At 41.6% G+C, this 24,082-nt stretch overlaps 1 protein-coding gene across 2 annotated transcripts in view; it reads left to right on the forward strand.

Moving 5' to 3' along the window:
• Positions 1-24,082, forward strand: part of SOX5 (SRY-box transcription factor 5) — a 1,042,959-nt gene that overhangs the window by 169,964 nt on the left and 848,913 nt on the right. For both annotated transcript variants that reach the window (XM_087968772.1, XM_087968773.1), the window contains exon 2: positions 13,084-13,206. The gene's annotated coding sequence lies outside the window, so the exon portion shown is untranslated. The remainder of the gene's footprint in view (positions 1-13,083; positions 13,207-24,082) is intronic.

Here is a 24,082-nt window from a genome sequence, read left to right on the forward strand (position 1 = left end):
GGTCAATCTATTCTCCAAAGCACCTGAAGGCAGAACAATGGATGAAAACTAAGGAGAAAACCAACCTAGAACTAAGGAGAAGTTTTCTGATAGAATAATTAATCGGTGGAACCCCAAAGGGGCTTTTTCAGGAGGCAACTGGACTTCCTTTTTTTTTTCTTTTGAAGACATTTCACTTCTCATCCAAGAAGCTTCTTCAGCTCTGACTGGATGGTGGGGTCATTTGCAGTCACCTGGTCATTTGCATTCTTTTCAGAGAGCCGTTGAGGCCACTTGGAGGTTTATCCATTAAACAATCTGTTACGAACTAACTAAATAAACTCATTATTAAAAACTCCCCGAGCTTCGCTCCAACTGCAGGCTCGTAAACCTGCAGTTCAGATTGGTCCGCAAGTAAGTGATCATGATTGGCTGCCTTCGGCTAACCTGATTGGCTGACAGCGGCCATTCCGGATTGGAAGACTAAGTACGGTTAAACTCGTTCTCATTGGTTATTGCGGCAGCAGCCAGCTCTATAAAAGAGCTGCTGCTGCCCAAGTTGGTTGCTCTGTTCTGAAGTCACTATTAAAGAGTTGTGTCACTACCGATGCCTTGTCTCCGTTATTACGCCCACTCCTCCAAACTTAACACAATCTGCAGCCAAGAAGGCTCCACACCCATTTGAACTACTCAGGTGACCCTGAGGACACAGATGAACCTCCAAGTGGCCTCAACAATTCTCTAAAAGAATGCAAATGACCCAGCTGTCTGCAAGGAATATAAATCCTTCCTTTTCCCACCATACAATCAGAGCTGAAGAATCTTCTTGGATGCGAAGTGAAACATCTTAAAAGCAACAACAACAACAAGAATGTCCAGCTGCCTCCTGAAAAAGCCACCTTTGACCTGGGCGACTAAGAATCTCCACAGACTTTTAATCAGTGGAATGATTTTCCTCCAGAAGTTGTAGGAGCTCGCAACAGTGGAGGTTTTAAAGAAGAGATTGAACAGCCATTTGTCTGAAATGGTATAGGGTTTCCTGCTCAAGGAGCGGGTTGGGCTAGAAGACCTCCAAGGTCCCTTCCAACTCTGTTATTATGTTAAGCTGAGTTGCATAACAGGAGAATGGACAGTGGGGGTATTATATAAAGAATATCCAGCGAGAATAGTTTTTAAGTTTCTCTTCTTCCTTTGCCTTCTGCTCTTTGGATAAGCTGTTATCAGTCTGATGGAATATGGAATTGATGCTGATAACGATGCTTTTTCGGATTAATGGCTATTTTACTACTTTGGAATGGAATGATCAAGATCACATTTGGAATACTGGATCCAGTTCTGTGTCAGGGCTCCAGCTAATCCACCCCCATTCAAATCCTAAGTCTCTAGAGTAAAAAAATCTCTTTCATTAAGTTTCATTAGGATGGACATGTTGGTGTTAGCTGGGTGCAGCGACACCAAAATACATCATTCATTTCTCCCTTGACCTGGGTCTTCCCCCACCCCCTGGATGTATATTCTCCAATGGGACACATCCATAGCCAAGAGTCATCAATCATGCTCTCCAGTAAATTTCTTGCGTGCTGACCGCTTTGGGCTGCCAAGGCGATTATCTAAGGCATTTAAGGAATGCACTGCTTTTCCCCACCCCTTTCTGCTGGCAACTAAAAAGACCAAAGGAGTATTTTTTTATTTTTTTTTAGTTGACATGTTGGTCTCCTAGATAGATAAAAAAAATTCCGAGGCCCTAGAAAGAGTGCAGAGAAGAGCAACAAAGATGATTAGGGCTCTGGAAGCTAAACCATACAATGAATAGCTAAGGGAACTAGATATGTCTAGCCTATTTAAGGGATTGACATGATAGCCATCCTCCAAAACGTGAAGACCTATCAAAGGGAAGAAATTTGATTTATTCCTCAAAGTTCCTGAGGGCAGGACAAGAAGCCATGGAAGTTCATTAGAGGGAGATCCAATTTGGAAATAAAGAGGAATTTCCTAACACAACAATTAATCCATGGAACAGCTTGCCTCGTGGAGTAGTGGTTTATTTATTTATTTTTATTTATTTATTTGATTTGCCAATTGTTTACAAGATAATAAGTATAAGTGTATACATAGATGTGAATACATGAAATGGGTACATATAAGAAAAATAAAAGAATAAGAGAAACAATAGGACAGGGACGGTAGGCACGTTGGTGCGCATTATGCACCTCTTAAGAATGGGTGTCCCTACAGACCTCTTAGGAAAGGGTTGAGGTCAATAGTAGACAGTCTAAGGTTAAAGTTTTTTGTGGTTTGGGGAAGAAACTACAGAGTCGGGTAGAGTATTCCAGACATTGACCACTCTATTGCTGAAGTCGTATTTCCTGCAATCAAGTTTGGTGCGGTTAACTTTGAGTTTGTATCTAATTGTGTGCTCTTGTGTTGTTATGGTTATTATATATATGGTTATTATATTATATTATATTTCTCCCGGTGAACTCCACCACTTGCAGGGCAAGTCCCTGGGGTCATCTGTTAAAAGCTAATTTTTAAGTTGGTGCCTAAGCATTGCCCATATGGATATTGCTTAAGTGGGAATAATTTGGGCATTTAATCACACATGCGCATGTAATTCAGTGCGGCCGAACCAGATGTAGCTCTTATTATGAATTCCCAGCTTAATGTTTTCATGTGTATTCAAGGATAATAATAATAGTGGGATACATTTCAAAGGGAAAGAGATCTGCAAAAGGTAGAGATTTGGAGGGATTTAAACTTGTGTAAATGAAACTTTGTTGTTTCATTACAATAACTGGCTGTGAATGCAGAGGGTGTGTGTGTGTGTGTGTGTGGCATGAAAATCTCCCTTCTCCCTGTTTTATCTTAATTTGACTGGATGGATTTTAAAGATGCAAGCTGTCTTGATCTATTTCATAGAGAGTGTGTGGGAAAAGTGACAGCACACATGGGTTTGTGTGTGTGTGTGTGTGTGTGTGTGTAAAATGTTTTGCATTTTCCTTTGTCATTGCTTCTGTCTCTCTGTTCTTTGGAGCAGGTGTATGCGGACAAGGGAGCATAAAAGCAGAATCTGGAAGAGGTTGTTTCAATGCTTCAGAGTCATACAATGATATTAAAAATGTAGAGACTCTGAAAAGAGTGCAGTGAAGAGCAAGAAAGGTGATTAAGGGACTGGAGGCTAAAATATATGAAGAACAGTTGCCGGAATTGGGTAGGTCTAGTTTGATGAAAAGAAGACTAGAGATGATAGCAGTGTTCCAATATTTGAGGGGCTGCTACAAAGAAGAGTGTGGGCGACCTATTTTCCAAAGCACCTTAAGGAAGGACAAAAAGCAATGGGGGGAAACTAATCAAGGAGAGAAGCAACCTAGAACTAAGGAGGAATTTATTGACAGTGAGAATAATTAACAGTGGAACAATTTGCCTCCAGAAGTTGTAGATGCTCCAACACTGGAAGTTTTTGGATAACCATTTGTCTGAAGTGGTGTAGGTTTTCCTGCCTGAGCAGGGGGTTGGACTAGAAGACCTCCAAGGTCCCTTCCAACTCTGTCATTCTCTTATTCATGAATGGCAGGCGGGAAGGTTCTCAGAAAAGCAAACCTTCCTTTTTTAATATTCATTATTTATTACATTTGTTTGCGGCCCTTCTTGCCGAAAGGCGAGTCTCAGCAGCTTACAACATCAATTATCCATAACGCTTACTGGAGGTGCTTAGTCAATCGACTACAGTCAGATTCATGCAGAAGGCATGAATAGAAAACAATTTCTCCCGAACAGAAGAAAAGAAGTCCAATTGAAAGGCTACGTTGAAAGGATTAAATAAGATATTGTCAGGCCCCACACAAGAACAATTCAGCTGAAGTTCAGTTCTTTATTTGCTCATACCAATTCAGGTAGTCCTCGACTTACGACCCCAGTTGAGTCCAACGTTTCTGTTGCTAAGCGAGACGTTTGTTGCGAATTTTGTCCCATGCTATGACCTTTCTTGCTGCAGTTGTTAAGTGGATCACTACAGTTGTTCGCTTAGTAATATGTTTGTTAAGTGAAACTGGTTTCCCCATTGATTTTGTTCCCAGAAGGTCTGAGTTACCCCAGGACACTGCAACCGTCATAAAGATGAGTCAGTTGCCAGGCATTTGAATTTTGACCCCATGGCTGTGGGGATTCCACAAAGGTCATAAATTTGAAAAATGATGATAAATCACTTTTTTTCAGTTGCTGTTGTAATTTCAAATCATCACTTAATGAATGAAGGCAAATATACGTGTCCCGGGATAATCTTGCAGGATCCAATCTGGGTCAATCACAGATTTTGTCTTCAGAGGTTTCAGACTTGTGCTGGAGCCAACGTCAAGGAACTTCTCTCTAACTATGAATCCCAAAAACGCAGCCCAGATTGGATCCTGCATCACTAAATGTTGTAACTACAGGTTATGACCAGAGACGGTATTCAGCAGGTTCTGACTAGTTCTGGAAAACGGTAGTGGAAATTTTGAATGCCTCTGACTGGTCTCGCCCCATCTATTCTCTGCCTCCTGAGTCAGTGGTGGGATTCCAATTTTTTTACTACCAGTTCTGTGGGCATGGCTTGGTGGGCGTGACAGGGGAAGGATACTGTAAAATCTCAAGTCAGAGGTGATATTTGCCGGTTCTACGAACTACTCAAAATTTCCACTACAGGTTCTCCAGAACTGGTCTGAACCTGCTGAATACCACCTTTGTCCCGAGTCCCAGTTGATTGGCTGGGTCTTCTTTTGTTGCCTTGCGCAGGAGAACGGAGCTAGAAAGCAGGTTAGTGAGGTGGGGAGGGAATGGGATTTTGCAGTATCCTTCCCCTGCCACGCTGACCAAGCAACACCACGCCACACCCATCAACCCACAGAACTGGTAGTAAATTTTTTTGAACCCCACTATTGGCTATGACTACCTTATGACAGAATCTTGACAGTCTAAACACTTAGTACTCTCATCCTAACTGATATCCTCTGAGAGATTCTAGGAGTGGCTATCTTAATTCTCCCCTAATTTTTCACTCGAGTTTATCCAGGAAATGGACTGATGGAAAAGTCAAGTGAGACAAAAATAAACACACTTGCAACTAGACAAAGTTAGATTGTAGAATTTGATACCAAGAGATATGACGTGAGTCACTAACTTAGATGGGCTTTATAAGGGTAGCCTTCCAATTCCAGCTTGTTGTGTTTACCTGCAGGATCAGAGGGTCCATAATGTGTAATATCAGAAATTGGGAAGACCATTCGCCTTTTGTTCCCAAGAAACCAAGTTAGCATCTGTAGGAAATAACAGATCATTCATCTGGATCTGTAGAACTTACCTTTCTTCCTTATGAGATCTTCATTCTGCTTCCTTTTCTGTTTCCATATTTGTCCCTGGTGGTTTCATGGCAGTTGACATTTCCTATGATTTCGGAACATACTTAGAAAAATACACTCAAAGCGAAACTCGCTGAAGCCATTTTTTTGCATGCTTTCCACCCTTAACCCATAACTCACCACAGAAAGGTTTAGGTGGTGTATACACCACTCTCTGAGCGCAGCAGATCTTAACGTCTAAATTTATCCCCAAACCAGGGATTTATTTTGAGGCTCTGATTTGAAATAGCCACATTTTTTTTGCAGAAAAACACCTGAACAAGAGCTAACTTTACTGGAAATAAAATATAGTTGCTGTGCCTGGTAATTCTGTAGCCCTTATCATTTAAGATTTCTCTCAAATCCTTCTTGCATGCTTCTTCGGATAAAGAAGTCTACAGCTTATCTAAGGACTATTGTATGTAATTTTATATATAGATACATATATACATACATACATATATATAAAACATGTACAAGATAACAAATATAGGTATGAACATAAACAAGAAGAAAGGAAGTAAATACAGATAAATGGGGACAGTAGGGCAGGGACGGTAGGCACGCTGGTGCGCTTATGCACGCCCCCTTTAAGGACCTCTTAGGAATGGGGTGAGGTCCATGGTAGACAGTTTGAGGTTGAAGCTGTGAGGGGTTGAGGCTGTAACAACGGAGTCAGGTAGGGCATTCCAGGCGTTGACCACTCTGTTGCTGAAGTCGTATTTTCTTCCATCAAGTTTGGAGCGGTTTACCTTGAGTTTGTATCGGTTGTTTGCCGGTGTATTATTGTGATTGAAGCTGAAGAAGTTGTTGATAGGTAAGATGTTTATAGCAGACAATTTTGTGAACTATTGCTTAGATCGGACCGCAGGTGGTGCTGTTCTAGATTGTCCAGGACCAAAATTTCAAGCTTGGAGGCATAGTTGAATTCTATGGTGAGTGGAGGAGTGGAGTTTATTTTCTTTGTTTGTTCTGAATTTCCCCTTCTTATTTTCCTCAGGGGTTCCTGAGTAGCACGCAGAAACCTTTCCTGAGGTTTTCCCCCCTATGAAGTATTGTTCACTCTAATGAGTGGTGCTTTTCTATTTTGTCCAGCCAAAATTTCAAGCCTGGAAGCATACTTGTTATTTTCTATGGAGCAAGAGGAGTGGAGTTTTTTTCTTGGTTGGTCTGAGAGTGCCTTGCTTATTTTCCTCAGGGTTTCTGGCTAAGCAGGACCCGAAACCATCCCCACTTTCTAAGTTTGCCCCTATGACCAGGGTTGGTACACTCTAATGGGGACCCATTTACTATTTTGCAAATTTGACAGGCGAGCACCTGGTGATCAAATGCCTTCTTCCAAGTCAAAATTCCCCAAAGAAGCACTCTTTCAGTGGTTGGGCGAAAGACATGATCTGGTCAAGTACCCAGTCTGGCTTGGGCGGTTAAAAGGACTCAACGGGCCTGTGTGCCACTTTCTAATTTGCCCACTTCCCTAGACCAAACTCGCTCTCACAAAAAAACTGCCTGCAAACTGCATTTATTTTTCCTTGGAATTGCACAACTGTCCTTTGCTGTAGTTAAATCCTGGGAAAAGTGTGATTTTTATCAAAGGAATTGCCAACAGATGTTACTGCTTTGCACTAACCTCATCTCACTCAGATAAATTGCTGTTGTTATTTTGGTTCCATGCAGTCTATTTTTGACTTTCTGAAAGAAGTTAAGGTAATGACTTTATTCATTTTGGTCTGTAGTTTCTAGTCAAATAGGCTTGTTCATGCATTGAGGATGAGTTGGTGAATCACTGGAAATGTAGCTTCTTTAAATTTGTGATTCACTTTTCGGCTGAAAAAAAAAAGCCATGCTTAGAAAAAAACGTGTACAGTGGGGGAAAATGCATACAATAGATGGGAAAAAGATATGCATAAAATAAGTCCTAAAGAGATTAATGATGGAACATAAGTGAAACTGACTTTTTGGATTTTGAATCATGCAGGCTAGTTTGTGAAGAGGCAATTGTCCTGAATGGGAGCAATTGGCCCCAAATCATTATAGGATTGAACGGGGATTTGAATCTGAATCTTCCAGATTCCAGTACTGAGAAATCTGCAGGATAAGGTCCAGAAAGTCAAGATGGCAACTGTGATGGTATACAGGCACTCCTTGACTTACGACCACAATGCATCTTTTTTTTTAATGACCCCATAATCCTTTACGGGGTGGAGTCGGGGCAACTGAATGGAGCTAGCAGAGTGTTTACTGGCCGGATGCCCTTCCTGTTGCCAGTGCGGAGTTTTGTTCAGCAGATATATTCTCGTTGTGCCCAGAGAGAGAAATATCTGCCTCTACCTAGGATCGAACTCACAGCCTCCTGACTGTGAGGCGAGAGTTTCATCTCTAGGCCACCGCACCACTCCCGACTTACAACCACAATTGAATCCAGCATTTTTTCTGTTGCTAGGTGAAATATTTGTTAAGTGTGTTTTGCTCCATTTCTTGCCACCGTTAAGTGAATCTTTGCAGTTGTTAAGTGAATCTGGCTTTATGCATTGACTTTGCTTGTCAGAACATCATGAAAGGCGACACATGACCGTCACGTAACCGCGATTGTCATAAATATGAGTCATTTTTGATAAATATCAATCAGTTTTGTTTTGTCACCCAGGGATGCCGCCTGTTCTGACTGAGGCTTCCGAGACCATAATTACACACACGCTTATTTTAAAAACAAGTCTTGTTTTATTGCAACACTGGGAATTATTTTCATTCCCAGCTGGTAATGAATTCTCAAATAGTCCCTTGAGATAAGTACCCACCTTGTTTTCCTGTGAAGTGCTGCCAATAACAGAAGTGTCTAATGAACTAGGGGAAAAAAACCAACCAAAGTACAAAGAGCTTCAAAAATGAATCCGAACCGAATGAACGACTTTGCTTCCTGCTAAGGTTTCATCATCTTTGCCTGTCCTTTATACCTTATGGGAGGGGCAATCACCTCCAAGCCTTCCTACTGAGTTGCCCCTTTTGTTTTAGCTGATCCTGCCTTCTAGCAGTTCTGCGCACACGCGCTTTGGGAACAGGCTCCCCTTATTCCTTGGCCTCGCTGCTGCCAGACACCGGAGGCTCCAGAGGCAGCACCCCACTCCCAGATGGTCCTGGCCCCATCTCTGCAGGACCCTCATCTGAGTCCTCTCCAGCCTCCCGGAATGGTCCCCGTTCTTCCCCACTGTCTAATTCTACTGCCATCTGCACAGGCTGCCGGCGAACTACAACACCACCATGGTTGTACTCCAAAATTTCCTTTTCCTGATCTCCCACCTCTGTGAAATGCACTGTAACATTTAACCTAGTCAAAAGAGACAGGTGCCAACAAGGGTTAACCAGCTGTGCCAGCATGGAACGGCGACGGACACCAGGGCCTGCTTTAAATAAAAGGAAGTAAATATTTCATCTCAGTCCTCCTCGGCTGCCTGCTCCAGTTGCCTCCACAGCTTGACTAAAGATCTAAAGTGACAGATCTAAAGCGACAACAACATCAGTTTCAATGTACACCAGTCACCCAGGACATGACTTTCTTAACACAAATGCTATTTACATGGAGCGTGTAGCTGGAGTGGGAACTTGGAGTGTGCCTGGCCGAGGCACGGGCCTGACAATGAAAGGTGGCTTGGGGGACAACAACAGAGAGATAAAGGAAGTCAGTGGGAAAAAAAAAATCTGATCCTTGGAGGACCCAGCTCTTAAATGTGGCACGGCTGAGGCAGCTTCCAGTCAGGATTGGGTCATTTTCAAGGGGGGGTTGGGGAGAAGAGTCTTTTAATTGCCAATGTAAGCTAAATAGCAAATATGACCAGCTTGTCATATTGTGTGGGTTAGGAGAAAAATCGGTGATAGCAGAGAGGAGATATTGTCAGACAAGGAAGCTAATGGCTCATTTTCTTCACTCATTCCTCCTCTGCTTCTTTCATTTTTATCCTTTTCCTTTCCTTTTCCTTTCCTTTTCTTTTTCCTTCCTTTCCCTTCTTTCCTTTTCTTTCCTTCCATTTCATCCTTCCTTTCCTTTCCTTTCCTTTCCTTTCCCTTTTTCCCTTCCCTTTCCTCTTTCCTTCTTTTCTTCCTTTCCCTCTTCCTTTCCTTCCTTCCCTTCCCTTCCATCTTTCCTTTCCTTTCCCTTCCCTTCCATCATACATGTATGATGGTTGCAGTGTCCCAGGGTCATGTGATCACCTTTTGTGATCTTCTGGTAAGGAAAGTCAATGGGGGAAGCAGACAGATTCACTTAACAACGCTGTTACTCACTTAATAACTTCAGTGATTCAACAATTTGCTGTGCGCAACCTCCCTTTTTAAACACTGTGTTCCCAGATGCAGCTAATGAAGGGAATCAGGGCCCTTTCCTCCCCCGTAAGCCACACAACTCACGTTGCTCCCTTCTCCGTCCCTCCCTGCATGCCCTAGGATGAAGAGGGGGTGGGCCTGGGTCTTCCTCTGAATTCCCTCTCCCTTGTTCTACCTCTCCGCCCTGCTCTGCCCAGCTGGACTTTGTCCTTCCCCAGTTTCTTCCTCAGCCAGTGGAGCCATACTCCCACTCCCTGTCAGCTCCTTGGCCTCCCCCTCCGAATCAGATTCCAACAGGGGCATAACACAGATCAAATCTAAAGGAGCTACTTATGACTCACTCATTGCAGTCCTGTGGGCCAGTTGCCAAGTGCTGAAAATGAGATCACATTTACAGCCATTGGCAACTTACAGCCTTTGATCACATGACTGTAAATTACAATGCTTTTTGCCCAAAAATAGCCTTTACGTCCAGTTTCTGGCAAAAAAAAAAGGCTGTGTGGGTACAATGGGTTCACTTAACATCCGCAGCATTTGCTTAACAGCTGCCACAGGAAAGGTTGTATAACTGGATATAGTCACGTGGTGACCTGCTTAATGTCTGGGATGACTTTTGCAACCATAATTTTGGGCTCAGTGATGGTTGTAGGTCAAGAACTATACCTGTATAAAATCACAGTTTGATCACTATTAAATCCAGGATATTTAAATAACTGTGAGCCAATCTGGCTGCCTTTTCATTGTTAAATGAATTTAGTCCCTATTGTGGGGTTAATTTAAATCTAAGTTCTTCATTTTTTTAAACGTATTGTGTTTCTTAGATGCTTTGTTCTTTTCCTTAGGGTTGATTGTAATACAAAGGCAAGTATAAAATCAAAGCAATAATTAAAATAATACATTAAATCACGGTGGAGTGTATTTCTTTAACACGCAATAATGATCTCGCTAAGATGTTAAAATTAGATTAATTCACACTTTTATTCTCGGAATGATAACTGTCTATTAGCAATAGATTTATTGAGGATTAGCAAAGAGAACTGTATCTGTTTCACGATGGTTAATCCTGAATGAAGTTTTTGCAAAATTATTAATTGGCACTTAACTAAGGGATTATATTCACTAGACTGTCACACAATGAGCAATAAAAGGCTTCTGGGATGATTAAGTAAATTAAAAAAAGTTTAACAATCCCAAAGTGGAACAGTAAAAAGATAAATACTATAGATTTAAATGTTCTCTTATCACCTACAATAGAAAAATAAATCTGAGACTACACCCTGCTTTGTTGTATTATGATTTAGCCGTTTCCGTAGAGCTACTTATGGCTCATTCAGAAATATACATTTATGAGATGGAGGGAGAAGCCCAATTTAATAAGGATAGTATTGTGCAAGAAAACGGCTTTCCAGAAAGGCAGTGACTGTCAGAATGTCCTGTTCATGTAGAGTAGAGACTAATGGACTCTAGCAAGCATGACTAAACATACCATAGAAAGATTTCCATGCTTCATTTGGTGTCATAAATCAAGGTTTGTGGTGTCTTAGGGGCTTTCTGAGCCTAGTGGTGTTCTTGTTAGTTTGATTACTGATGATGTTACTTAGTGTGATAAGGAAATGTCCACAAGAAAACTACTAAGCCCAGAGAGCACCAAGGACCCCACACTTCAAACCTGAGCTAGAAATATTCTGCAGAATAGAGAAAAGAAGAGAAGGGTAGAACAGAATAAGAACAGTAAACAGAGAGCAAACCCCACTCTGTTCCAATATTGATAATGTTACCTAGTTTGGTAATGAAATGTCTGCAAGAAAATCATCAAGCTCAGACAGCGCCAAAGACTCTTGAGCTACAAATATTCTGTAGTGTAGTGTAGTGTAGTGTAGTGTAGAGTAGAGTAGAGTAGAGTAGAGTAGAGTTTACTACTGTATAGTAGAGTACAATAGAATAGAGTACAGTAGAATAGAGTACAGTAGAATAGAGTACAGTAGAGTAGTAAACAGAGAGCAAACTTCACTACCTCCTTGAACTGATAATGTTACCTAGTTGGGTAATGAAATGTCTGCAAGAAAACCACCAAGCTCAGAGAGCATCTAGGACTCTTGAGCTATAAATATTCTGTAGAGTAGAGTAGAATACAATAGAATACAGAAGAATACAGTAAAGTAAAGTAAAATAGAGTACAGTAGAGTAGTAAACAGAGAGCAAACCCCATTCCTTTCTTGCATGGATAATGCTACCTAGTTGGGTAATGAAAAGTCTGCAAGAAAATCACCAAGGTCAGAGAGCACACAGAGCCCTAGAGTTCAACCCTGAGTTACAAATATTATCCTCTATCAAATCAAGGTTTGTAATTGGGGTGTGTTAACGCAAAAAAAAAAAAAAGTCCAACATTCTACATTAGGCAAACAGCTAATGTAGCTAAACCATGGTCAAAAAATCATTTCTTACATTTGGATCCATTTCCCATCACATCCCATCTAGCTGAAGTCAACAAGAAGGCTGGGAATTTCAAGATTGGACAAACTCACCATTTGGGCTATTTCGTTTAAAAAAATATATTGGGGATGATTGACAAATGCTATTTAGAGCTATTGTGGAGGTCTTGCAATTTGATGGGCCATCTTTCTTTTCTTTTCTTTCTTTCTTTCTTTCTTTCTTTCTTTCTTTCTTTCTTTCTTTCTTTCTTTCTTTCTTTCTTTCTTTCTTTCTTTCTTTCTTTCTTTCTTTCTTTCTTTCTTTTCCCACTTTTTTGTTTTTTTGTTTATAAATAATTCAAGGTGGCAAACATCTCCAATGCACTTTCCTCCTCCTATTTTCCCCACAACAACCCTGTGAGGTGGATTGGGCTGATTGAGAGTGACTGGGCCAAAATCACCCAGCTGGCTTTCAGGGCTAAGGTGAGACTAGAACTCCCAGTCTCCTAGTGTCTAGGCTGGCACCTTAACTACTACACAAATATCTAAAAACAAAAGCAGGATAAGGATGAAGGAAGGACATTTAATTGCTCTCATTCCATTTGGTTCTTGCTGTTTTTACCTTAAAAACACTTTCGTTGTTTTTACTTATAATTCCGTTCCACTTTCCCCCTAATCTGTTTTCTCTTCCCTTCTTGAATTGCATATTTAAATATGTAATTATGCATATTTTCTTTCAAAATACTCCTTTCAAATAAGAGCTACTGCAAAATGCTTTCTTCACAATTCACCGTTCTGTGATAAAGTTTCTAGTCTAGCTTTGCTGTATTAGCAAGCTCTGTTGTCTCCCCACCACCAGAAATGATTCTCTGCAAAACATTATCCCCCATTTGTGCACTTTCGCCTACATACATATATTCTGAAAGACAATACATCCCAAGACACCTATTTCAATATGTAGTCCATCTTATTTTGTCTTGTCTTTTTTTTAAAAAAAAAATCTACAGATTAATGGAGAACTGGGACGAAACAGAGCTGGGGGTTACTGCCTGCGAAAGTGACCTGGATCAGAAATAATCCATCTGTCAATCTCTTGCTGAGGCAACAACCTCTCTCGTTATTGGTGACAGGTAAGTTTGGGGACAAATGGGTGGATGGAATGGAGCTGTTTTGGTTTGCATTCTTAATGACGTCGTCTACCGAAAGGAGAGTTAACCTGATGCTTTCTGCCTGGTTTGGTTTCTGATTTGTAATACAGGTAGTGCTCGACTTATAACCACAACTGGGACTAGAATTTCCATTTGTTGGGAGAAATATCCATCTGGTTCAGTTCCAAGCAGTGAGAAAGACACTGGAAACATGGAGGCTGATTGGAAAGATGGTTTATTGATGGACAGAAACACATGGGTTTGAGCTCCTGGGCAGCTGTACACGTGGAGTTGAGACAGACGGGTATTTATACCCTCTCTTGGGCTTTGAACTTGAGCTTCCTGTTACTGTGCAAGAATATATATTCTATTGGCTGCTGTCAGATTCCCATGGGGCTATGCAGGGGTCATAGCTGAAGTTGTCTGAGCTCCTTTGGTTAAAGCTTGCTGGATGATGCAATGTCCTTAGATTATGCCATGGGGTGAACTCTGCTGCTAGATGGGATAACCCTATTATGTCCTGGAGGGTCATGTCCAGCGTGGTTTGGAAGCCTCCCACTTCCCCTCCCCTCGGGCCCCGGTCAGGAGTTCCCATCGGCTCAGTCCCGTGCCTCGGGAGGAGGGGGCGGGGGGCGGCACCAGAGGCTCAGGGCAGGTCCGGTGCCTCTCCCAAGGCAACGCGACTGGAGGCGAGCGCCGGGAGACCCGACAGCAGGGACACCGGGGGCCTGGGCGGGGGGGAGGCGGAGTGGCAGGAAAGGGGCTGGGCAGCCGGACCATCCGCCGGCACGGCCCTGGGAGGGCAGGGGGCCCCGGGGCGCCCCAGCCCCACCCCCGGGAAGGGCGCGCGAGGGGAATAGTTGTCTTAATCCCATCACCCTGGAACTGAAGGTTTTTTGTCTTGTAGATAGGCTGGCCTAGCCTTTCTTAATGGGTACCAAATATCTGCTGGAGGCAGGGGTCTTTAAAACATGTTTCTTCTTTTATCATCCAGGGAAATATAATATTCTGCCTTTTTTAATATTTCACTCTTCTAGGAGTGGGTGTGTGTGTGTGTAAATCTACACATGATTTACTCAAAGTGGCTGTTAAATGAGTTGCACTCAATTTTATGACTTTTTTGTTAAGCAAATCTCCGCAATTGCCAAGTAAATCTTGTGGTTGCTAAATGAATACAATTGGGAAAGTTGCAAATGACAATCATATGATCTGCAACTGTCCTAAAATATGTGTTGGTTGCCAGGTGCCCCAATTTCGATCACATGATTGTGGGGATGCTATTCAGGAAGTATGAGAACCGATCCTGAGTCACTTTTTTCAGTGTCCTTGTGACTTCAAACAGTCACTAAAGAAATGGTTGTAAGTTGAGGACTACCTGTACCATTATGGACGGATGATAGGACTGATGGTCTGAAGCACACGGAGGTTGCTTATCCTGATTTTTAAAGAGACCAAGGAATGAATTCACGATAATCTAAATTGTGTCTAGATTGCAACCTCCAGGAAAAACTTGTTTTGAATTCTCTTCAGCTGAGGTCGCCCGTTACTAGAAAAAGAAAAGGTACCATTTTACCATGTTCTGGATATGATTCATTAAATTGCCACAGACTGAATAAATGCCTGCTCCATTCTGTGGAGAGCTTGGAATGCATTACTGAATTAGTTTCTTTTCACAAAGAATCAGGAATTGTGGTTTTTCTGAATTCTCGAGCCTGAAATAGTTATAGAAAAGAGAGGTCAGTCAGAATTTTTCTCTGCTATGATGTTTTGTTATCATCGTTTTATTGTGGTTTTGTACCGTAGGCTTTTCGTTTACTGGTATAGCGTTCACTGAATTTAAATTATTAGGTGGCCTGAAAGCATAAATGAATAAGTTAGCAAAATTAATGAACTACCTAACGGTGTGTTGGAGTGTTCTGAAAACTTTTATTTTGCTGACTTTGTAGAGGAATACTGTATAAACTTGTTGTGAGTTCAAAACTTAACTCTTAGGGGAAAAGCCTATAAAAGTTGTTTTAGTATTTGGATGTTGATGTAGCTTTGTCTTTTTAAAGGGTTGGTACGGGTTTTTGTTGTTGTCGAATGTTGAATGCATAGGAAGATCATGTTAAAACCCTATTCTTTGTCAATTAAATCAACTTTTTATGTAAGAAATGAAGGTATCTATCCTTTGCGATCTTAAAACTTTCCAATCTTTTTATTTGCTTGAATTCAGTCATTGTATTGATTTTAATTTCCTTTGTAGTTTCCTTCTAAATCTGAAACACGAGTGGAGAGTTACATAAAGGAATGGTCGTATTGTTAGTGAAAAAAGATTTTAAACATTTTTTCAGTGATGTTCAAAGAGGCTAAAAGTACAAATGTCATCGGGGTGAGATCTGTCTTTGGCATTTTCTCACATGAGAGAAAGATCTGGAGAAATATTTTAAAAATTGTAAAATTGTATTTTTTTGGTCTAAATTAAATTGCCTATGTACCTCTATGAACTAACCAGTAAAAGGATAATTTTTTTGCATTTCCATGTGGCCATCTAGTAGTTACCTGGATTTTTGCAACCCAGCTCTGGTTATGCTTACATCAGATTCTGTGATGTAGTTACGTGTGTCTATGAAAAAGAGAAAGAAAGCATAAGGGGTTGAAAACTGGATGAAATTTGAGTAATATCTCAGGCCAAAATAAGAAACAAGCCAAAAACCTGAGCATATTTGTGATTGCATTTCATAAATTCTACAGTTCTGTATGCATACCACATCTAATTGTGAGGGCTTTGTATAAATACCGGTAGTCCTTGACTTCTGACCATAATTGAGTCCAAAAATTATGTTGCTCAGTGAAACATTTCTTAAGTGAGTTTTGCCCCATTTTATGGCTTTCTTTGCCACAGTTCTTAAGTGAATCAGTGTAGTTGTTAAATTAATAACCCGGTGGTTAAGTGAAACTAGCTTCCTCATTAACTTGGCTTGTCAGAAGGCAGCCAAAGATGTGAACATGATTTGGCGACATAAATATGAACGAGTTGCCAAGCGTCCAAATCTTGGTCATGAATCTATGAAGTTGTTGCAATAGTCATAAGTGTGAAAAATAGTCATAAGTCACTTATGGGTGAAACCAGGCTGAATAGCAGTAACTGTGAGAGGGATCTTGGAGTCTTAGTGGACAACCAGCTAAATATGAGCCAGCAGTGTGCATCAACAGCCAAAAAAACCCAATGCAATCCTAAGTTGCATTAATAGAGGGATACAATCAAGGTCAAGGGAGGTACTAATACCACTCTATACATAAGAAAAGTGACTCCCACCCATCCTGGTGATGGGACAGCATAACTTCACCACCTTCCCTATAGCTATGAGATTCAAATTTCTCAACACATTGTCCATCTCTGAAGAGGAGAAGTGATAGTAGTAACATAAGTAGTAGTAACACTACTAAGAAAAAAGATTGGGTTTTAGCTAATCAAGAGTGTGAAGCAGTGTGTAGCAGCAGCCAAAAAAACTAATGCAATCCTAAATTGCATTGACAGAGGGATACGATCAAGATCAAGTGAGGTACTAGTACTACTCTATAAAGTCTTAATAAGACCACACCTAGAGTACGGCATCCAGTTTTGTTCACCACATTATAAAAAAGATGTTGAGACTAGAAAAAGTACAGAGAAGAGCAACCAGGATGATTAGGGGACTGGAGGCTAAATCATATGAAGAACGGTTGCAGGAACTGGGCTTGGCTAGTCTAGTAAAGAGAAGGACCAGGGGAGACATGAGAGCAGTCTTCCAATATCTCAGGGGCTGCCACAGAGAGAAAGGGGGTCAAGCTATTTTCTAAAGCACCCAAAGGCCAGACAAGGAATAATGGATGGAAACTGAACAAGGAGAGATTCAGCCTGGAAATAAGGATAAACTTTCTGACAGTGAGAACAATCAACCAATGGAACAGCTTGTCTTTGGAAGTTATGGGAGCTTCATCACTTGAGACTTTCAAGAAGAGATTGGACTGCCATTTGTCAGAAATGGTGTAGGGTCTCCCGCTTGGGCGGGGGGTTGGACTAGATGACCTACAAGGTCCCTTCCAACTCTGATTATCTGTTACCTGTTACTTTTTTTCAGTGATGTTGTAACTTTGAACAGTCACTAAATGAACTGTTGTAAGTCAAGGACTGCCTGTATTTGTTTGATTTGTATTTTGCCTTCCCTTTAGGAATTTAAGAAGGCACACACAACACATTTTTCTCCATTTTCCCCCACAGTCCTCTGGGTGCTATACTCTGAGAGACTGTGTCTGTAAGTAACACTGAATTTAAGACTCTCTCATTCCAGTTCAACACCTAATCCTCTACACCAGACTGACCCTTAGCTCTGTGGCTGATACACGGTCACCTAAATGTAAGACTTAGTGTCCATATTCTGTAAAGCCCTGATTATTTTAACCCCAGTTTATTGATTAAATGACGGTTGGCTGGATTTGTTCTTCATGGCAAGCTGTAACCCATGCATTACAGTGGCCGGAATCAGGCAAAAGGCTAAACTGAAATTGAAAAATAAAGTAGATTATGTTTAAGGCAACATGCCAACCCGTCATAAGAATCTGACAAATGCCACAAGGGCACTATATATATATATATGTCGTGACTTGGCTAATGTCATTGATGACATTTATGTCATTTGCACAATGACATCATAGCACTCATTCACCTGAGGACGCCCGTGAAACTTTGCTTTATTGTGTCTATGACACAACTTACCCTATCCGAAGTATCACAGCTTTGGAAGTTTGAAGGTTTACATTCAAAACACCAGGAAAAAAAAATGTTGATCTGTATACCACGTTCCCCCTGGTCCAAAATAAGCGCTAGGGCTTATTTTCGGGGGATGTCTTATTTCCCCCCCCCCCATGTATAGGAGGCCCACTTCTGCTTGCTTGCAGCCACAACAGAGCAGACATGCCGAGCGATGGTGTGACGGAGTGGGTGGCCAGCCGCAGGAGGCTCATCCCACCTCTACTGTGGCCCGTGCAGTGTGTCAGGCTTGCCTGCCTTCTCCCTCACACCTCTGCCTCTGTCTGCTACCGGTGCTGTCACACAAAAATGAGCATCTCGTGGCTGATGGACCACTCTGGCCCACCGACTCTCGGCTTTCTCATGTCCCCCACATGGTGCGTCTGGCTTGCGTGTCTCCCACCTCTAATGCTCGGAGAGGCAATCCACTCACCTGCGCTGCACAGGCTGCAACTGCTGCCACACACTGTCGGGCCCCGTGCTCTTGGCACCTCCAGTGCTGGCCATGCCCCCCACCCCCACTGATGACAACCTTAACTAGGGCTTATTTTTTTGTATAGGGCTTATTTTCAGGAAAACATGGGATCAGCCTATCATGGGTAGCTGTTTGTTAACCAAAGTAGTCCTACTGAACTGGAGGAGATCACAGGTGATGGATGGACATACAAGCCTAAGGTTGAGAAAGACAAAGGCACAGGTAAGGGTTTGTTGGAGAAGCATGCAGCAAGGGGTCCTTGGTACTCTCTGAGCTTGGTTGTTTTCCTGAAGATGTTTCATTGCCCAACTAGGTAGATCATCAGTGTTAGGTGGGAGTGAGATTAAACAGATTAAAGAGAACAGATCCTAACAGATAATCAGAGTTGGAAGGGTCCTTGTAGGTCATGTAGCCCAACCCCCTGCCCAAGCAGGAGATCCTACACCATTTCTGACAGATGGGAGTCCAGTCTCTCCTTGAAAGCCTCAAGTGATTCCTATTCCCACTTCCTTCTACCACTGATGGTGTTATCTACTTGGGTAACGAAATGTCTGCAAGAAAACCACCAAGCTCAGAGAGCACAAAGACCCCACCATTCAATCCTGAGCTCCAAATGTTCTCTTCTATTGAAAGCTGAGCCTTTCAGTAAACCAGCTTGTCAAACAGAGGTTCAAACTAAAATCCATTTTCCTAAACCTTCCAGTGTTTCATAAGCAAGATATTTTCAAAATGGGAGAGAATTAAATCCTCCGTAATTTGGAATGCTGAACTCTCAGTTACAACTCTGTCAGGGAGATAATCAGAACAATAACAGAGCAGGAAAGCCACGATTCCAATCCTTGGCATTGAACTGACAAAGACTCTTATCTCAAATTAATGTGTAGCGTCATCGAATCAGGGAGTTGGAAGGGACCCCAAGGGTGATTTAATTCAATCCTCTGCAGTGTGCCAGAAGACCAGTTAAACCTGCATTGAGAAGAGGCTACCCAGATTCTTCTTAAAAGCCTTCAGAGGAAGAGATGGGAGAACTCTCAACCTTCAGAGGTAGATGGCTCCTGTTGTGGTTAGCTGGCAGCAGGTGCAGATGGCTGAGAAGAGCTATGACTCTGATGAGGGGCCAGGACCATCAGGGAGTGGACTGCTGCCTTCAGAGATGGTGGGGACTGGCAGCAGTGACGAAGACATTCCCGAGGAGCCTGTGCCAAGTGCATGTGCACGAAGGATTGCTCGGAGGAAAGAACAATTACAGCAGCACAGGCGACTCGGGAGTAAGGCTGTAAGGTAATGGCCCCTCCCTCAAGAGGATAAAAGGGTTCTTTGCAGAAAGCAAAGAAGCTCTGAAACTCAACTGGTGGACATCTTAGTTCGTGTTTTGAGAATTCTGTAAATTAGTTCTTATCTTTGGGTTTTTGGCAGCCTTGACAAACAACTTGGCAAGGCTCTTTCTTGTCGGAGCTAATTGTTGGAAAGCAGCCTTTTATCTGTAAAGGAACAGAATTGTGATTAAACCTTAAAAGGTGGGGGCTGCTGCCTTTGTCTGTGTTTGTTCTCTGGGAACCCGTTTGGGTCAGAACAGCTCCGTTGTTGTATAAATGTTTGCATCAATATGCTTTCCCCTTGTATTTAAAGAAATCTAGGTATCTGCAGCTTATGCTGATTATTTCTGGGTGGCAATGGAGACAGTTTTGGATTATCTTCCTGATGTAACTTTTTAATATGCTGTATATTTGAAAAACAATTTCATGCCTCTACTCAGTCTTCCAATATTTGAGGGGCTATCACAGAAAGAGGGTGGTCAACTTATTCTCCAAAGCATCTGAAGGAGAACAAAAAGCAATGGATGGACACCAATCAAGGAGAGAACCAATCCAAGGAGAACAATTAATCAGTGGAACAAATTGCTTCCATTTGTTTGAAATATTATAAGGTCTCCTGCTTGAGCAGGGAGTTGGACTAAAGACCTCAAAGATCCCTTCCAATTATATTATTCTGTATTCTGTTCTCCACACTAAATATACCAAGGTCCTTCACCCTGTCTTCATAGGAATTGACCTCAAGTCCTTGCATCATCTTTTTCATAACTCCGAATATCCTTGTTCTCCCTTTTTCCTCACAACACTTTTATCAGATTAAGTTTAAACGATTACTCAGTAGCTGTGATTAAATGGAGACCCGTAGATGGGTCTTACCAGTCTAGAATCCTAGCTCCTTTTTCCACATAATCTTTATGGATAAATAGCTCAGCTAATTGCTATTTCGGCATTATGGCTAAATTGGTGAGAGATGTCAGAAACATCAGTGTAGATATTCTGGCTATTAGCCCCCAATTGGTCTCCTAAAATCGAATTTTCCTCGGATGAATGAGGAGGGAGGGCCAAAGAAAGCTTGTATTTATGTTAGCTTAAAAGCAATTTAGCATGTTGATGGCTCCCAACCATACTGAGATTCTACTCACTTGCATTTAAATTTAATTAAACTGAAATGCAGTTTATATGATTACTCTCCAGGCATGTATTTCATATTTTAGTCACTCAATCATATCAAACACCAGAGTTTGGAGAGAAAGAGGAGGGAGGGAAAGAGAGAGAGGAAGGGAGAGGAAGAGAAGGAAGGAAGTTAAGAGAGAGACATGTAATAGAAAAGTGAAAAAGAAATAAAGGGAGAGAGGGAGGGAAGCAAGGGAGGAAGTTAAGAGAGAGACATGTAATAGAAAAGTGAAAAAGAAATAAAGGGAGAGAGGGAAGGAAGGGAAGAAGTTAAAAGAGCCAAATGTAATAGAAAAGTGAAAAGAAGTAAAGGGAGAGAGGGAGGGAAGGAAGGAAGTTAAAAGAGTCAAAAGGAAGAAAAGTGAAAAGGAAGTAAAGGAGGGAGGAAGGAAGGAAAAGAACAAAAGGAAGAAAGGAAGGAAGGAAGGAAGGAAGGAAGGAAGGAAGGAAGGAAGGAAGGAAGGAAGTTGAGAGAAAAGTAATAGGAAAATGAAAGAGAAGTAAAGGGAGAGAGGGAGGGGAGGAAGGAAGGAAAAGAACAAAAGGAAGGAAGGAAGTTTAAAAAGAGACAAAAGTAATAGGAAAGTGAAAAAGAAGTAAAGGGAGGGAGGGAAGGAAGGAAGGAAAAGAACAAAAGGAAGGAAAGAAGGAAAGGAAGGAAGGAAGGAAGATCTCTAAGTGTTCATTTCCAAGAGTGCAAATCACATTTGCTCACTTTTTGCATGAATTCAGTATTAATCTGATGGTTTAGCTTCACGTGTATGAACACAGCTGTGTGTGAACAGCTTGAAACATGGCTGCACTTAGCTTCTGAACTTCTCCAGCATCATGTATTCCTTAACTCGTACAATTCTCAACTCAACCACGGAGATACATCTTGGCTACCTTGCAGGGACATTCAGGAGATAAAATGGCAGGCTGAAGCTCTCAGGATAAAATATAGCAAATGCATGCCCAGTGCAACAAAGTAGGAACAAAAATGATACAAATGAATCCATGATGATTCATAAACATTTATGGACTAACCCTTGACTGCCATCTGTTGCTCATTCCAATGTTTACAGTTCTGATGCAGTTGCATTAATTCAACGGAACACTCTCTCTTGTCCTCGAAGGGATTTGCAAAGGAGTTAGAGCCATTTCAGTTAATCTGTGCTGGACAATGGCTATTGTGATGTTTCTAATTCACATCCAGGAAGAAACTCCTTGGAACTGAATAGGGCTTCCTTCTGAGTAAACCTATCCCTCGTTGTGTGTGTGAGTGATAAGATCACACCTGGAAGACTGCATCCGATTTTGGTCACCATATTAATACATTAATAAAATTGAAGTGAGTCCAGAAGTATTTCACAAGAAGAGTACTACACTCCTCTGCTCGCAACAGAATACCCTTATACCACAAGGCTTGAAATGTTGGGCTTAGACAACCTAGAACTACGCTGCCTAGGGCTGGACTTAAACATAGTACACAAGATTATCTGCTACAATGTCCTACCTGTCAATGACTACTTCACCTTCAACCGCAACAATACAGGAGCACACAACAGATACAAACTCAACGTAAACCGCTCCAAACTCGATTGCAGAAAGTACAGCTTCAGCAACAGAGTGGTCAATGTCTGAAATGCACTACCTGACTCTGTTGTTACATCCTCTAACCTCCACTCCTTTACCCTTAAACTATCCACTATTGACCTCACCCCATTCCTAAGAGGTCTGTAAAGGGCATGCATACGTGCACCATCGTGCCTACCGTCCCTGTCCTATTGTCCCCATTTATTCATACCTATTTCTTGTATTCTGACTCCTGTTTATACTTATACCTATTATCTTGGTAACCGATTGACAAATCAAATAAACAAATCCATAAAATATTACAAAAACGGTATTGAGACTTTGGAAAAAGTGCAGAGAAGAAGAGCAACTAAGATGATTAAAGGCCCGGAGACTAAAACATATGAAAAACGGTTGCAGGATTTGGGTATGGCCGGTCTAGAGAAAAGAAGGACGAGAGGGGAACACGATAGCACTATTCTAGTGTTTGAGAGACTGCCCCAAAGAATCAGAATCAGAATAGAGCTGGAAGGGACCTTGAAGGTCTTCTAGTCTAGCCCCCTCTTCAAGCAGGAGACCCTATTCCATTTCAGACAAGGGACTGTCCAGTCCCTTCTTAAAAAAAAAAAAACTCCAGTGATGAAGCACCCACACCTGTTCCACTAGTTAATTGTGCTCACGGTTAAGAAGTTTCTCCTTGATTCCAAGTTGCTTCTCTCCTTGATAAGTTGCCATCCATGGATCTTGTCCTGCCCTCTGGTGCTTTGAAATATAATTTGATCCCATCCTGTGGCAGCCTCTCAAATACTGAAATACTGCTATCCTGTCTCCCCATTCCTTTTTTCCCCCCTCCAGTCTAGCCAAACCCAAATCCTGCAGCCATTCTTCATATGTTTTAGTCTTCAGGCCTTTCATTATTTAAAAGGCCTTTAATCAGGCCTTTAATGAACAGGGGGGTCAACTTCTTTTCCAAAGCACCAGAAGGCAAGGCACGAAGCAATGGAATGGAAGCTAAGAATGGAAGCTAATGGAACAAATTTCCTGACAGTGAGAACAATTAACCAGTGGAAGAACTTGCCTTCAGAAGTCGTGGGTGCTTCATCTCTGGAGGTTTTTAAGAAGTCTGAAATAGTATAGGGACTAGGGACTCCTGCTTGTGCAGGGGGTTTATTTATTTTATTTTATTTTATTTTATTTATTTATTATTTTATTTGGTTTGTAAATTGCTTACAAGATAATAGGTATAAGTATAAACATAGTTATGAATACATGGATACATATAAGAAAAATAAAAGAAACAATAGGACAGGGATGGTAGGCACGTTGGTGCGCTTATGCACGCCCCCTACAGACCTCTTAGGAAAGGTGAGGTCAATAGTTAGACAGTCTGTGTTTAGTTTAATTTTTTTCTTTTTCTTTTTAGTGGTGTTTGTCTACTTTTACTTGTGGAAGAGCACCATTTCGTTGCACCCGCAGTAATGACAAATAAATTCTTAGGTTAAAGTCTTTTTGGGGTTTGGGGAAGAAACCACAGAGTCAGGTAAGTATTCCAGACATTGACCACTCTATTGC

This window comes from Notechis scutatus, chromosome 6, assembly GCF_049901735.1.
Source record: "Notechis scutatus isolate UNSWTSFEM ecotype Mainland chromosome 6, rNotScu1.2, whole genome shotgun sequence".
Classification (NCBI taxonomy): Eukaryota; Metazoa; Chordata; class Lepidosauria; order Squamata; family Elapidae; genus Notechis; species Notechis scutatus.